Genomic DNA, 11704 nt, shown 5'->3' with positions numbered 1-11704 from the left:
AGTAGAACTACAGCGTCTCAGCAGCAGCTCCTACTGTATGAATTACGCCGACTCGTCACTCCCACAAGTAGGCTATAGTGCGTCACTGCGCTTACGTCTCTGCGCCAGTCTCGCGTGATGAGAGCTGCGGTGTTGGGGCTGTAGGAGAAAGAACTTGCAGGCACCCTAGCAACCGCCCTCCCTTCCGAAGTAGGCAGCTCTGTGACAGCAGGGAACCCGATAATCCAAGTAAGTGCAGCATAGCCCCTTCCCCCTTAAGACCCGAAACCCACCGGGGCCGGGACGTCTGTTCCCCATGCCCCCCCCCCTTGATGGCGGCCCTGAGAGTGGTTGCCGTGCCAGGGCTACACAGAAAGCAACAGCAGGCCATTCCAGGTAAGTTGAAGTGGGCCAGCACCAAAATGATATCTTTTGAGCTACCTACTTAAATATTTCTTTTACTGGTACCATACAGCATTGTCTGGGGTATTCATCCCACTCTTTGAGCAGCTGTTTGCTTGCATGTACACTGAGTGGTGCAGCCATTTGTAGATCAATGTGTCTGGTTAAAGGATGGTGTGCTTACTTTATGCGTTTTATGAATTCATTTTATAACGTTTCCACGAAAGAGTGTAAACTATAAAACGTTTGGATCTCTCCAGTACTGAATCCTACTAGCCTGACTTTGTACTGTGTTAGAGAATGTTCTCAGTGATACAATGGAAACATTTCATTTATTTTTTAGGTAATCACACTGTTTTTGACATTGGACTGTGCTTGTTTAACAACAAATAGAGAATGTAGCCAAAATATGTGTTGTTTTCTAAGTCCAATATAGGTCAGTATAAAAGTTTAGAGCTAGAACAGAAGATGCAGCATGGAATTGATAGGGTGCTAATTTGGCTTAATGGTCAACTTACTGCTTAATTACTGAATTAGAAAACCACTATTTTCCATGGTATTTCTTGTAGAACAGGGGAAAGCTATTGGGTATCAAGCTGGCAATATCATTTGGCATATAGAAATCTCATTTCAGAATAATCTGTACTATTGTTTTCCAGATTTCGCCCTTTAAAAACAGTATAGCAAGCACTCAAATCAAGCTTATGCAGAGGCTTCTTCACCTGAGAAGATATACTAAAAGCATATTGTTCTTCCCATTGAACTTTCCACCCTGGCGGGTGCAAAAGAATATTGCCTACCTCACCTAACGTAATAGAAAACATGTCTTACAGGTGCTGATAGGACTGTGCGCTTATGCAAATTCAGTATGTAGTGTATTTGCAGAAGTGCAGAATCCTACCAGTGCCTGTGAAAAGTATTATTATAGTGGACAAGGCTGGGGGAAGCTTTAAGACGCATCAGAACTGGACAAAAACTGCTAGGGGGGAAACTGAATTATTAGGCTGCTGTTTATACACAAATGAAAGTAATGTTGTAATGACGGGCTGCTGCAAGTAACTATATACCAGTGCTTAGTTTAATTACTTTAGCATCTGTTAGTGATAATATGCAGCCTATATTTACACAAAAATAGAAATTAATTCCAGGGACTCCAATTCAACCTGTGTACATATGTACATTGCTTAGTATACAAATGAGTTGTTTGTACCAGACTTTTGTCAGAATATGTAACTTCTCCCTCATTGTATAATATTAAGTTGACCCACTCTTTTCTGCTATAACTTTCCACTAGAAGTTGGAGCAAAGTTGGTGGGGTTTGCTTCCATTCAGCTGCAAGAGAGAAATAGCAAGTTACATCCCACAGAAGTTTTTGTGTTGAGGCCAGAGTTGTGTGCAGGCCAGTCAAGTTCTGTAACCATGAAAAAAGGCCCAGACCATTATATCTTGTCAACAAAATTTTACAATTGCCATTATGTATTCAAAGTGGTAGTGTTCTCCTGACTTATGCCATACAGACTTGTTCATCAAACTGCCAGATGGTATTTCATCACTTTAGAGACTGCCCCATGGTGGTGACCTTAACACCACCCAAGCCAACACTTTACAGTATTTGACTTGTGTGCAACTGCTTGCCCATAAAATACCCAGAGACATTTTAAAATCTGACATTTGACATGTTTCTTCTACTTTCTGCAAGCCCAGAATTATTGCAATAGTAATTTCATAGTTACATACCCAACTTAGGATAGTGTAATGTCAATGTCTTTTTGGTCCTTTAGACAATCTTACCTTAATTTTAATTGTTTTTCTTTATCTCATCTCGGGGATTTATTAAAAAATCATCACAATAGGAATCAGGCACTGGTTATGGCATTTTCTTTTTCTAGATTACTGTCAATAAATTCTGTCAGGCCAGGCTTAAACCTCAACAACTTGACACTTCTCATTCTTCATATTTTAAAGGAAAAGGAAAGGCTAAGTCACTTGGGGGTGCCAAAATATTAGGCATCCCAAGTGACTTTAATCGCTTACCTTGTAGCTTGGGGTTGGTGCCCCTGTTAGGAGAAAACAGCACCAGCCCGGGGTACCTGTAGCGAGCGCTTCCTGCTTCGTTTTGCCAGGACCCCATGACCGGTGCATGCGCAGTAGAGTGAAAAGCCGACTTCTCTGGTAAAGTTCGGCTTTTTCACTCTACTGTGCATGCGCACAGGAAGGAGGAAGCGCCCCAGGTACCCTGGGCTGGTGCTGTTCTCTCCGAACAGGGGCACCAGCCCGGGGTAAAAGGTAGGCAATTTAAGTCACTCGGGGTTGCCCAACTTTTTTGGCACCCCCAAGTGACTTTCCCTTTCCTTGTCCTTTAAGGTCTTCTGCAAGATTCAGTTCAATGACAATTAAAATATCAGAATTGTAGACTTCACTATGGATATTATGCACCCAGGGTAGGTTTTACAATTGCGCAGTTTTGGCCACCAGTTGATGCTGTTTATGCTGTTATCGGTGTTATTTTATTTTTATTATAATTTTATACATAATGCTGACATATTCTGCAGACCTTTACAGAGATGATACATCAGTGTGACCCTCTCAGGGAACAACTAAGAGTTGCTGTAAGCTCCAGCAAATCTACAGGTATGCAAGTCACATTGTTAGACGTAATATCTGGTTTGAAAGTAGCGAACTGCACAAAGAATTCAAAGAAGGAAGCTGCAGTATTTTGGGGGCTGCTTTGTTTACCTCTCAGTGCATATATAAATACACACATATCACATTTTATATAAGAGTTTAAAAGGCAGCATACTCACCCAAAGAAAGGCCCAGAGTGCTCTGTGTCCTACCTACTCATTGTATAAACTGTTTAGAGCCTTTGCTGAATTGGGAATGGGCCAGTTAGAATAAAATTTTGTGATGATGCAGAGGGATGGAATTTTTTCCCATAGGCCGCGTAGGGCAGGCAGAGTATGGCACAAACAGGTAGCATAGGTCAAGGAATACATACAGTGATACAATGCTGAGATGTGAACAATATGAAATCTTACAGCGTGAGCCCGAGTGGTGAACAATGCAGGGTCTTAAAATTGTGAACAATACAGGGGATTACAGCCTGAATATGAGGCGTGAACAATGCAGTGGGCAGTTAATCTCAATACTGATACCACATGGTAACTCTATAACTCAGAATTTTGTATTGGTAAAAAATATGACAGAATTCAGCATGTAATATGATTGGGTTCCAAGCAATGGTGCTGTGCTCTAAGGTTGCTGCACAGTTTGACGCATTTAATTTAAAGGTTCATTTGCACCAGGATTTATAAATACCCTAATACTGCTAAAGTGCATGCAGTGTATGGGCCTGCCACATAAACCACATTAAAAAATGTATTGAAAAAACTTGATTTTGCACATGTGGTTGCATTAATACTGATCAACAGTTGGCCTGTGAGTGGTGGGCACAGAAGTGAATGATAGATATACGGACAGTTCCACTTTGGGTTAAATTCCTAGTGGAATCTAACAACTCTGGACCAGTGCAATAGGACACAAAATATCTGTCGCAGTTTTGGTTTGCTCTGCTCCGGTATGCTCTACTTCTTTCCCTCATTAAGATTTTTAGAGGAACTGAGGGCAAGGATAACTACAGTTAGTCACTAAATACTCACATTTTTTATGAGGATCTTGTCTGTCTCATTAGGTGGTAATATTTTTGAGTGTTGTCACCTGCCGGATTTAACATTGGTATTTTAGGAATCCCAAAGGTTATGAGATCGGTCCTCAGGATCTTTGTAGTTGCTTCCCCTGAGGGGGTTAATGCAAGTAGGGTCTTGTTGGAGGTTGTGTGTGTCAGAGATCCCCCATCAACAGCTATTGTTCTCAAACTCCTGTCGCCATTCTGTGCCTATTGCAGCTTTAATGTTTATTCTTATTGTAGTGAGCCCAGAATTCTCAGGTTTGCTATTTTTAAGAATAAAACAAATTCTGAGAATTTAAAAATTGAAGTAATTCTTGTATGTTTGGACTGTGGGGTTGGGTGACCAGAATAACCTAAAGAATATCCCCACAAGCTTGGAAAGAACATATAGACTTTTTGCGCATAGCACCTTGGCTGGGATTAAACCGAGGACCCCAGTGCTACAAACAGCAATGTTAACCCCTGCGCCAAGTAAAAGCAATGGCCGTAGTCTGTAGGAACGTGCCTCGAATGGAGAGCTTGTCCAGAGGAAAGATGAGAAATTGTAGTCACTGGAGGATGCCTAACAAATTATATTGTTAGCCCATGTGTAAAGAATTTGCAGATGACGTTTGAGTGCTTTTTTGTGAATAAGTGAAAAGCTTTTTATGAGTGAAACATGCATCAGGTATTTCTCTCTGAGGGTCGTACTTTTGTTTTAATTTTGTGACTGCCCAAGGAGTGATCAAATGGTAACTGGTGAGTAACTGCACAGTACAAAGCCAGCAAAACACTTGAGGGCTTGAAGGAGGTTAGGGAAGAATAGTGTACTACTGGTGTCACGGTTTACTTTCCCGTAGTGAGGCATGGATAGAGGTGAGGCTGAGCCCACCTGACACTATGTTGCCCTGGATTACTTCAGTTGTTCACTTAAGCACTCTGCATTAATAGGTCCACATATGATTAGTGTCTTGGAGCAGGGTTTTTTAACCGTGGGATTTCTGTTTGGTGTCTGGTCTGTAGAACTGAATAGCTGTTTTTGATGCAGACTGTTAAAAGTTAAATTTTATAAGTACTTAGTAATCACTAAGTGGGGAGGTGCCAGCATGGGATTTTCTCTTGATTTTGTTTTTATATGTAACAAATTGTTATTTTTAATGTTCAGCAGAAACTGAACATTTTGATACCATTTACCTAGCTGGGATTGTAGCAGCCATGAATATGATATTCTTTGTGAAGATCTATATATCACAACAAGTTAGGTTGCAAATGAGCCTTCCAGTCAGGAGAGCCTTAATCCGGCCATACACGCACTGATATTATCGTCCAAAATCTCGTTTCGCACAGTATTCGGTGCGTGTATGGCGGCCCAAAGAGGTGACCAAGATCACAAAAGCCTGCAGATATCGGTCGTCTCGTCGCTCCCAAGCAAAATCTACTTTTAGCGCTGAATCGTCAGGTAGAAGTAGAAATTCTGTTGTTTCTACCTCCATATGTGACTATTCAGCCCTAAACTTCAGTGGTCGCACAAAAGATTGGAATTGCTAAGTGTATGGCCACCTTAAAAGGTGGCCATACACTGTTAGAAGTCGCTAAGTGAGCGGATCTTCTGATATTCCCACCCATGGGGCTAATTTGATCGTTTGGCCCCAGGCACTTTCATTTTGGGGAAAAATCAAACCTGCTCAATCTGGCCAATTTCAGCTCAGATGTTGGTCGGGGAGGACTGCCAGTGTTTGCCTATATATGGGCAGATAAGCTGCCAAATCTGTCTAAAGGACTGATATTGGTAGCTGAAATCGGCCACCTTTACACTATGGGGCATATTTATTATGTTGTGTAAAATGAAATCCACCAAAAAAACTTTGTAAAAGCTGTGTAAAATTAATGGAGAAGTTTGCTGTCTGAACACCAGATTTTATGCTGTTATTTTACATAGTACAAGTCTCTGTTTAAGTACAGTGGTATTATTGAGTACAGTGGAAAGCTGCCTAAATATGAACACCTATCGGTGGTTGCTCCATTCAAAAATGTAAGTGTAGTTTTTTAGTTGTGTTTGGTGAGAAGCTGGGTGGGGTAGATTGGTCCTTAGAACATCTCTAATGATGACCCTGCAGATATTCTTAAGCAGTTACTCTATGCACTTGTATTAGTAGTATGTGTATCACAGATATTCACAGAATTAATTTCATTAAAGAAAAACAAACCACAACTACTTTTTCTGTACAGTAGCTTTCTATATTTCACTCTTAACCTTTTTCTAATATTGATGTTTAACGTTTCTCTTTTGTCTCCATGGAGCAGCTCTGGGGGTTTAGCATAATCTTAAAGATGTATTAACATTAATGACAATGCATGTTTACTAATATTTCACAGATATTGCTGGGAAATGTATCAAGTAATGTAGCAAAGTGTAACAGTAAATCTGAATCTGCCCCTGGCTTATTGAGATGCCAGTCTTAAACTTTAGGTAGTGGAACGTTAAGCAATTAAAAAACTGTCTTTATTACTGGTGTACCAGTGAAAACTCATAAACTGGAAGTTGAACAACCTGTTTAATTTATCCCTATACTATGTTACTTTGTTGAGCCAATGCAATTCTGTATTAAAGGGACATTATAACTCCTTTTTAACATGAGCTCAATGAATAGGACTTGTGCTGACCATACTTTCTGCCTGTTTTAATTCAAAAATATTTATTTCTGAAAAGGAAGCCGGTTTCACTTTAGTACTCCATGCCACTTCCTGATCTCATGAAGCTTTAAAGGAGCTGTTAAAAAAAAAAATGCCAGTCCACTGAGAAGCCCCTGATAATAAGATTCTCAAAGCCTGCTGCTTACAGAAGAGAAGGGTTTGTTTGTTTGTTAAGCTCAGAACAAATTTTCCTGTTCATAACACAAGTGGGGGCTAAGTTCATTGAATATAGCTCAACTTTCAAATTAGTTCTTTATAATGGCCACACATAGGAAAATATTGTTTTTTAATTAAAATAGGCAGAATGTAATTTCAACAAAAGTCCTATTAAATTTTACCAGAGGGGAACATACTATCTCTTTCAAAACACATAAGTTAAGAGGGCTTCTCCAGAAGAATCCTACACTGAAATCCATTTTTCAAAAGCACAGACAGATTTTTTATTTTTAATTATGACGTTTCATATGGGGCTAGCCAGCTTCATTTCCCAGGGTGCTACAGCCATGTAACTTGTGCTCTGATAAACTTCAGCCATTCTTTAGGTCAAAAATACACAGAGCTTCTTAGTAGTAGCTACTTGTTACGGCTACTAAACCCCAGAAAATACCGTGCCATGGAAAGCACTGGAAATTGCCTCTGCTAAAACACATGTGGAGAAAATTATCAGTAAATAATCAGCAGTTTCTAGTTTAGTAGCCATGACAAGTAGCTGTCTTGACCTTTCAGCTGGCCATACGCGTACCAAACCTAGTTTCCTATGATTTTCAGACTGTGTTTGAGCTCCAAATTATCGTCCCAGTAGTTTTCGTACTATGCTGATTAGTGGTTTCGTCGATCGCCCAGGTTAGAAAATTTAGGTCGACTAACGATAAAATCTGTGCATGTATTGTATATCAGATGATATCCTTGGGCGACCTACAATGGAAGTCACTTTCATACGATTGTTGTCTGCCAACTATTTTATGTTTAGAACATCCTCCGATTTGTATTTTAAAGGGTAAGGAAAGGTAAAAACGCACCTCTCTGCTGTCTCCTCTCTCCTGCTCCCCCCTCCTTCAAGAATGCTAAGAACTCACTCCCCCCCCTTAGGAATGTGGATCTGAGCCAATCAGCAGGAAGCTGACTCATAGTCTAACTGAGCATGTACACTTTGTCTGGGTGTCTGTGCAGGAGTGAGGCATTATGGGAACTTTCTTTACACAGCTCTGCGTTTTTTCTTCCTGTTTGGCTTCTGATCATCTGAACAGGTGAAATATGGGGATACTTAAGGGCACCATTGAGACAACTGAAGGTATGCCTGCAGCTTGAGATTAACTATTTACTAGCCTTTCCTTCTCCTTTTAAGGGCTTTATCCTACAATTTCAGTCTGATTGTTAGTTTCAGATCATTGCATTTAAACGTATGACCGATATCCAAACATTCGTTGGAAGAAGACTAAGATCTGGACGTCACTGGCCACCTTAGGGTAGATCTATGGAGCAAGTTAGTCGCCTGCGGGCAAGTAACAGCTCCGAAAAGGCTTTTTACCGGCAACATCAGAAGTTTCAGAAATTTCCCCCTGCAGGAAACTTCGCACGACTTCGAATTACCGAAGTTATGCAAAGGGCTTCCCACTGGCAACTTCTATTGTTGTTGGTGGAAAGCCTTTTCGGAGCGGTTACTTGCCCGCTCTAGCATTACTAGCAATCTATTGCGTGTGACTAACTCGCTCCATGGGTTCTTACCCTTAATGCTAATGTCCAATGGAGTGATTTAGTTACTGATGTTCCTCCTGAACAAAATAATCCTGGCTTGGGACTCCTTCAGTTACATGGAATTGTGCTATTCTTTGGTTCATTTGGTTACTGTTTTTTGAGATAAGGTATTTTTGCCTTAGCCAGTCAGTTACTATGACAGACGAGGAGATTAGTCGCCTGTGATAAATCTTCTCTATCGCAGCCAACAAATCTCCTCCAAATGCCTTCCCACCGGCAAAAATGTAAATTGCTGGTGGGAAAATATACGCATTGCTTCAGCCGAAGTCTTCTCACAAGGCAACTGTGGCAACCTCAAGGGCAATGGCAGACGGAGAGATTAGTCGCCCCACAACAAATCTTCGTTGTTGTGGGTGACTAATTTCCCCGCAATGCCATCCCACCAGTTAGAATGTAAATCGCCAGTGGGATGGCATACGTGCTGCTGCGTTTTTCCTAAGTTGTCTTGAGAGGAAACTTCAGGTGACTATGGGACATTGCAGCGACGCGTATGCCATTCCACCGGCGATTTACATTCTAGCCGGTGGGATGGCATTGTGGGGAGATTAGTCGCCCACGACAACGAAAATTTGTTGTGGGGCGACTAATCTCCCCATGTGCCACTGCCTCAAAAAGACGAAGTGGAGCATATGTTTTCCTCCAGATATTTATATTATCATTTGTGGGAAAGCATTTTAAGGAGATTAGTCTCCACGATATAGGAGATTTGTTGTGGGCAGCTAATCTCCTAGTCTGTCATAGACCATAATGGTTGTAAAGTTACTTATATCACATAAACCTTCTGCTATAAGAAGATAGCAAATGGTGTGTCATGAAATAGAACATGGCATGTTTTGCTTTGGATAGAGCTGGCTTTTTTTTTTTCAGGCCTGGCACATTGATGATCTTATGTTAATAATAAGGGTAATCTTACTTATGGAACTACGTTTTAAAAGAAATTAGCAGCAGTCATAACCCTCATACCCACATGTCATGTCTTTCCCATATTTATTGACTACTATGGCAGATGTGGGAAAAAATGGCTGAAGCAACAATTTTCACTTCTGGTCTACCTATACTTTCTTCATATTCCCTAGTAAGCAGGTTTTCCATATATGAATATGGGAAACAGTGACTGGAAGCAGTTTGATTTTCCTGTTGTCATTTTGATTGTAAGGGTGGCCAAAAAGGCACCTTGTGTGACCTCTCTGCACTGAGCTTCTAAAACCAGTATTTGCAGCCATATCTAGCATGTTCACAGGAGTTTTATTTATATAATATTTGCATACACACAATAGAGTTCTGGTTTGGTTTAGTATTCAGCAGAATCTTTTTTGAAAGATTCAGCATTTTACAAAATCCAGCAATTATGGGTTTAGTGCATCTGTAGGACTAATCAGTTGGGTGATGTGCCACAGGTAACCTTAGACCTGCAGTTATTACTAGAAAACTGCTATAGCCCAAACACTATTTGGGGGAGATGTCTTAAAATAGTAGTGTTTTTTATGTTTAAGGCAAAAAATGTATAAAACTGCTATGGAATGTTTACTTTGTAAACCTAGGAATCCAACAAAATAAGTAAGATTGATGCAAATAAATTGTCTCCCATATCAGCATTATGGGTAAGGTTTTTGGACTACTATGGTAAAAATCAGAATTTGTTTATACATATCTAAGGCTTTAAATAATAGCCAGGAGATCCATACAACATAGTTTTGTCGTAGAGTAGAGAGTTTTTCAAACCTGGCTTGTTCATTTACCTTAGAAATCCAGGCTTTTGTGGGATAGGTCAAATCTCAAATGTAATGGGTTTAATATTTAAGCAGCATTCGATAGGTTTAACTATTTAATGGTTTAACTAAGGTTTTAGAGTTCTTGTATGTTACCAGTATGTTTTTATTTTTTTGGCAACTCTGGAATATGGGGAGATTTATCAAAGTGTAAAATTAGAGGTCAGTACAAGCAAATTCATTCACTTTTTAGTTAATCCTATCACAAAACAAAAACTGTAGTACCGTGTTAGCCAGTGTCAAAAATAATATGATACCTATATTGGCTAACAATAAATTTATTGTTAGCCAATATAGGTATCGTTTCTACAATACTCTTGTATTTGTGTTTTGTTGTTTTTTTAATATTATAGTTAATCCTATGGGATTTTTAGAAGTGTATTATTTAGAAGAATTTATCAGTGGGTGAAAGTAGAGTTCACCATTTTATAAAAATGCATCTACAAATCCCATAGGAATGAATAGAAAGTCTGTTTTTTTTTTTTTTTTTGTGGAAAGCTCTAATTTCACACATTTTGGAAACTGCATATGTACCAATGATTCATTCTTTGAATTTTTCATTGTTTGCAGGGCCAAGTACAGTTTAAACAGTGTATAAAGGTGGCCATACACGTGCAGATTTCATCTGCAAATTAAGTCATTTAGACCAATTCAGCAGCTTATCGGCCCATGTATGGGCATCCCCGACGGCCTATCAGCTGACATCTGGCCTAAAATTGGGCAGATCTCGTCAGATAAGGGGCGCTTCATCTGACAACGCGTATGCCTGCCGTTTTAATTAGCCCAATATCTCCCACCTTAGGTGGGCATATTGGGAGAAGATCCAATCCCAAACAAGCAGATCACCTATAGAAAGCATGTCGCATCCTCTTCCGGTCTGAGCTTCAACTAGATGATATCACTTGAAATGATTGTTTTTATTAATGGACAAATCGTACTTTTAAATGATCGTGTTACAATAAGCTTGGTCCTATGATAACTATAAGATATTTTAAAAATCTACATGTGTATGGCCAGATGTTAACAGAGTACAGTTGAACATCACTGATTTAAATGATTCCCTTCACAAATGAAAGATAAAACCTTATTTAAAGCACTGATTTACTACACTGTGATGCATTTGTTTGTTTTTGTAGCTGCCTTTATCATAAAAACAACAGATGCTAATACTTTATTTCTGCTTAACCTGTACAAACAAAACATTCTGACCCATCTGCTTGTGCTATTGGCCTCATAGTAATTCTTTAGATACAGCAAAGCACCATCAGGTGACCCTGAGTTTAATGTTTGCCTAAGTGTTTATTCTGCCAGGGCTGCTGCCTTTTACCTTCACTGCTTGTTGGTTAAATGGGGCTGGTGTTTTTCAGTCCTATCTTGTCCCAAAGCTCATAGCAGAGTCCAAACAGATAAAGAGTCATATTATAATTGCAGGTAAAAA

General features: G+C 39.8%; 1 protein-coding gene across 2 annotated transcripts in view; it reads left to right on the top strand.

Moving 5' to 3' along the window:
• Positions 1-217: 217 nt before the first annotated feature.
• Positions 218-11704, top strand: part of akt2 (v-akt murine thymoma viral oncogene homolog 2) — a 46993-nt gene continuing 35506 nt past the window's right edge. Inside the window, exon 1 of one of the 2 annotated variants that reach the window (NM_001123464.1) lies at positions 218-228. The gene's annotated coding sequence lies outside the window, so the exon portion shown is untranslated. Of the gene's footprint in view, positions 229-275; positions 376-11704 lie in introns of those variants that run through there. The other variant, XM_031890196.1, reaches the window with a different exon arrangement.

This window comes from Xenopus tropicalis, chromosome 8, assembly GCF_000004195.4.
Source record: "Xenopus tropicalis strain Nigerian chromosome 8, UCB_Xtro_10.0, whole genome shotgun sequence".
In the NCBI taxonomy this organism is placed as follows: Eukaryota; Metazoa; Chordata; class Amphibia; order Anura; family Pipidae; genus Xenopus; species Xenopus tropicalis.
The sequence above is the reverse complement of the archived record's forward strand: the minus strand, read 5'-3'. Positions and strand labels throughout refer to the sequence as shown.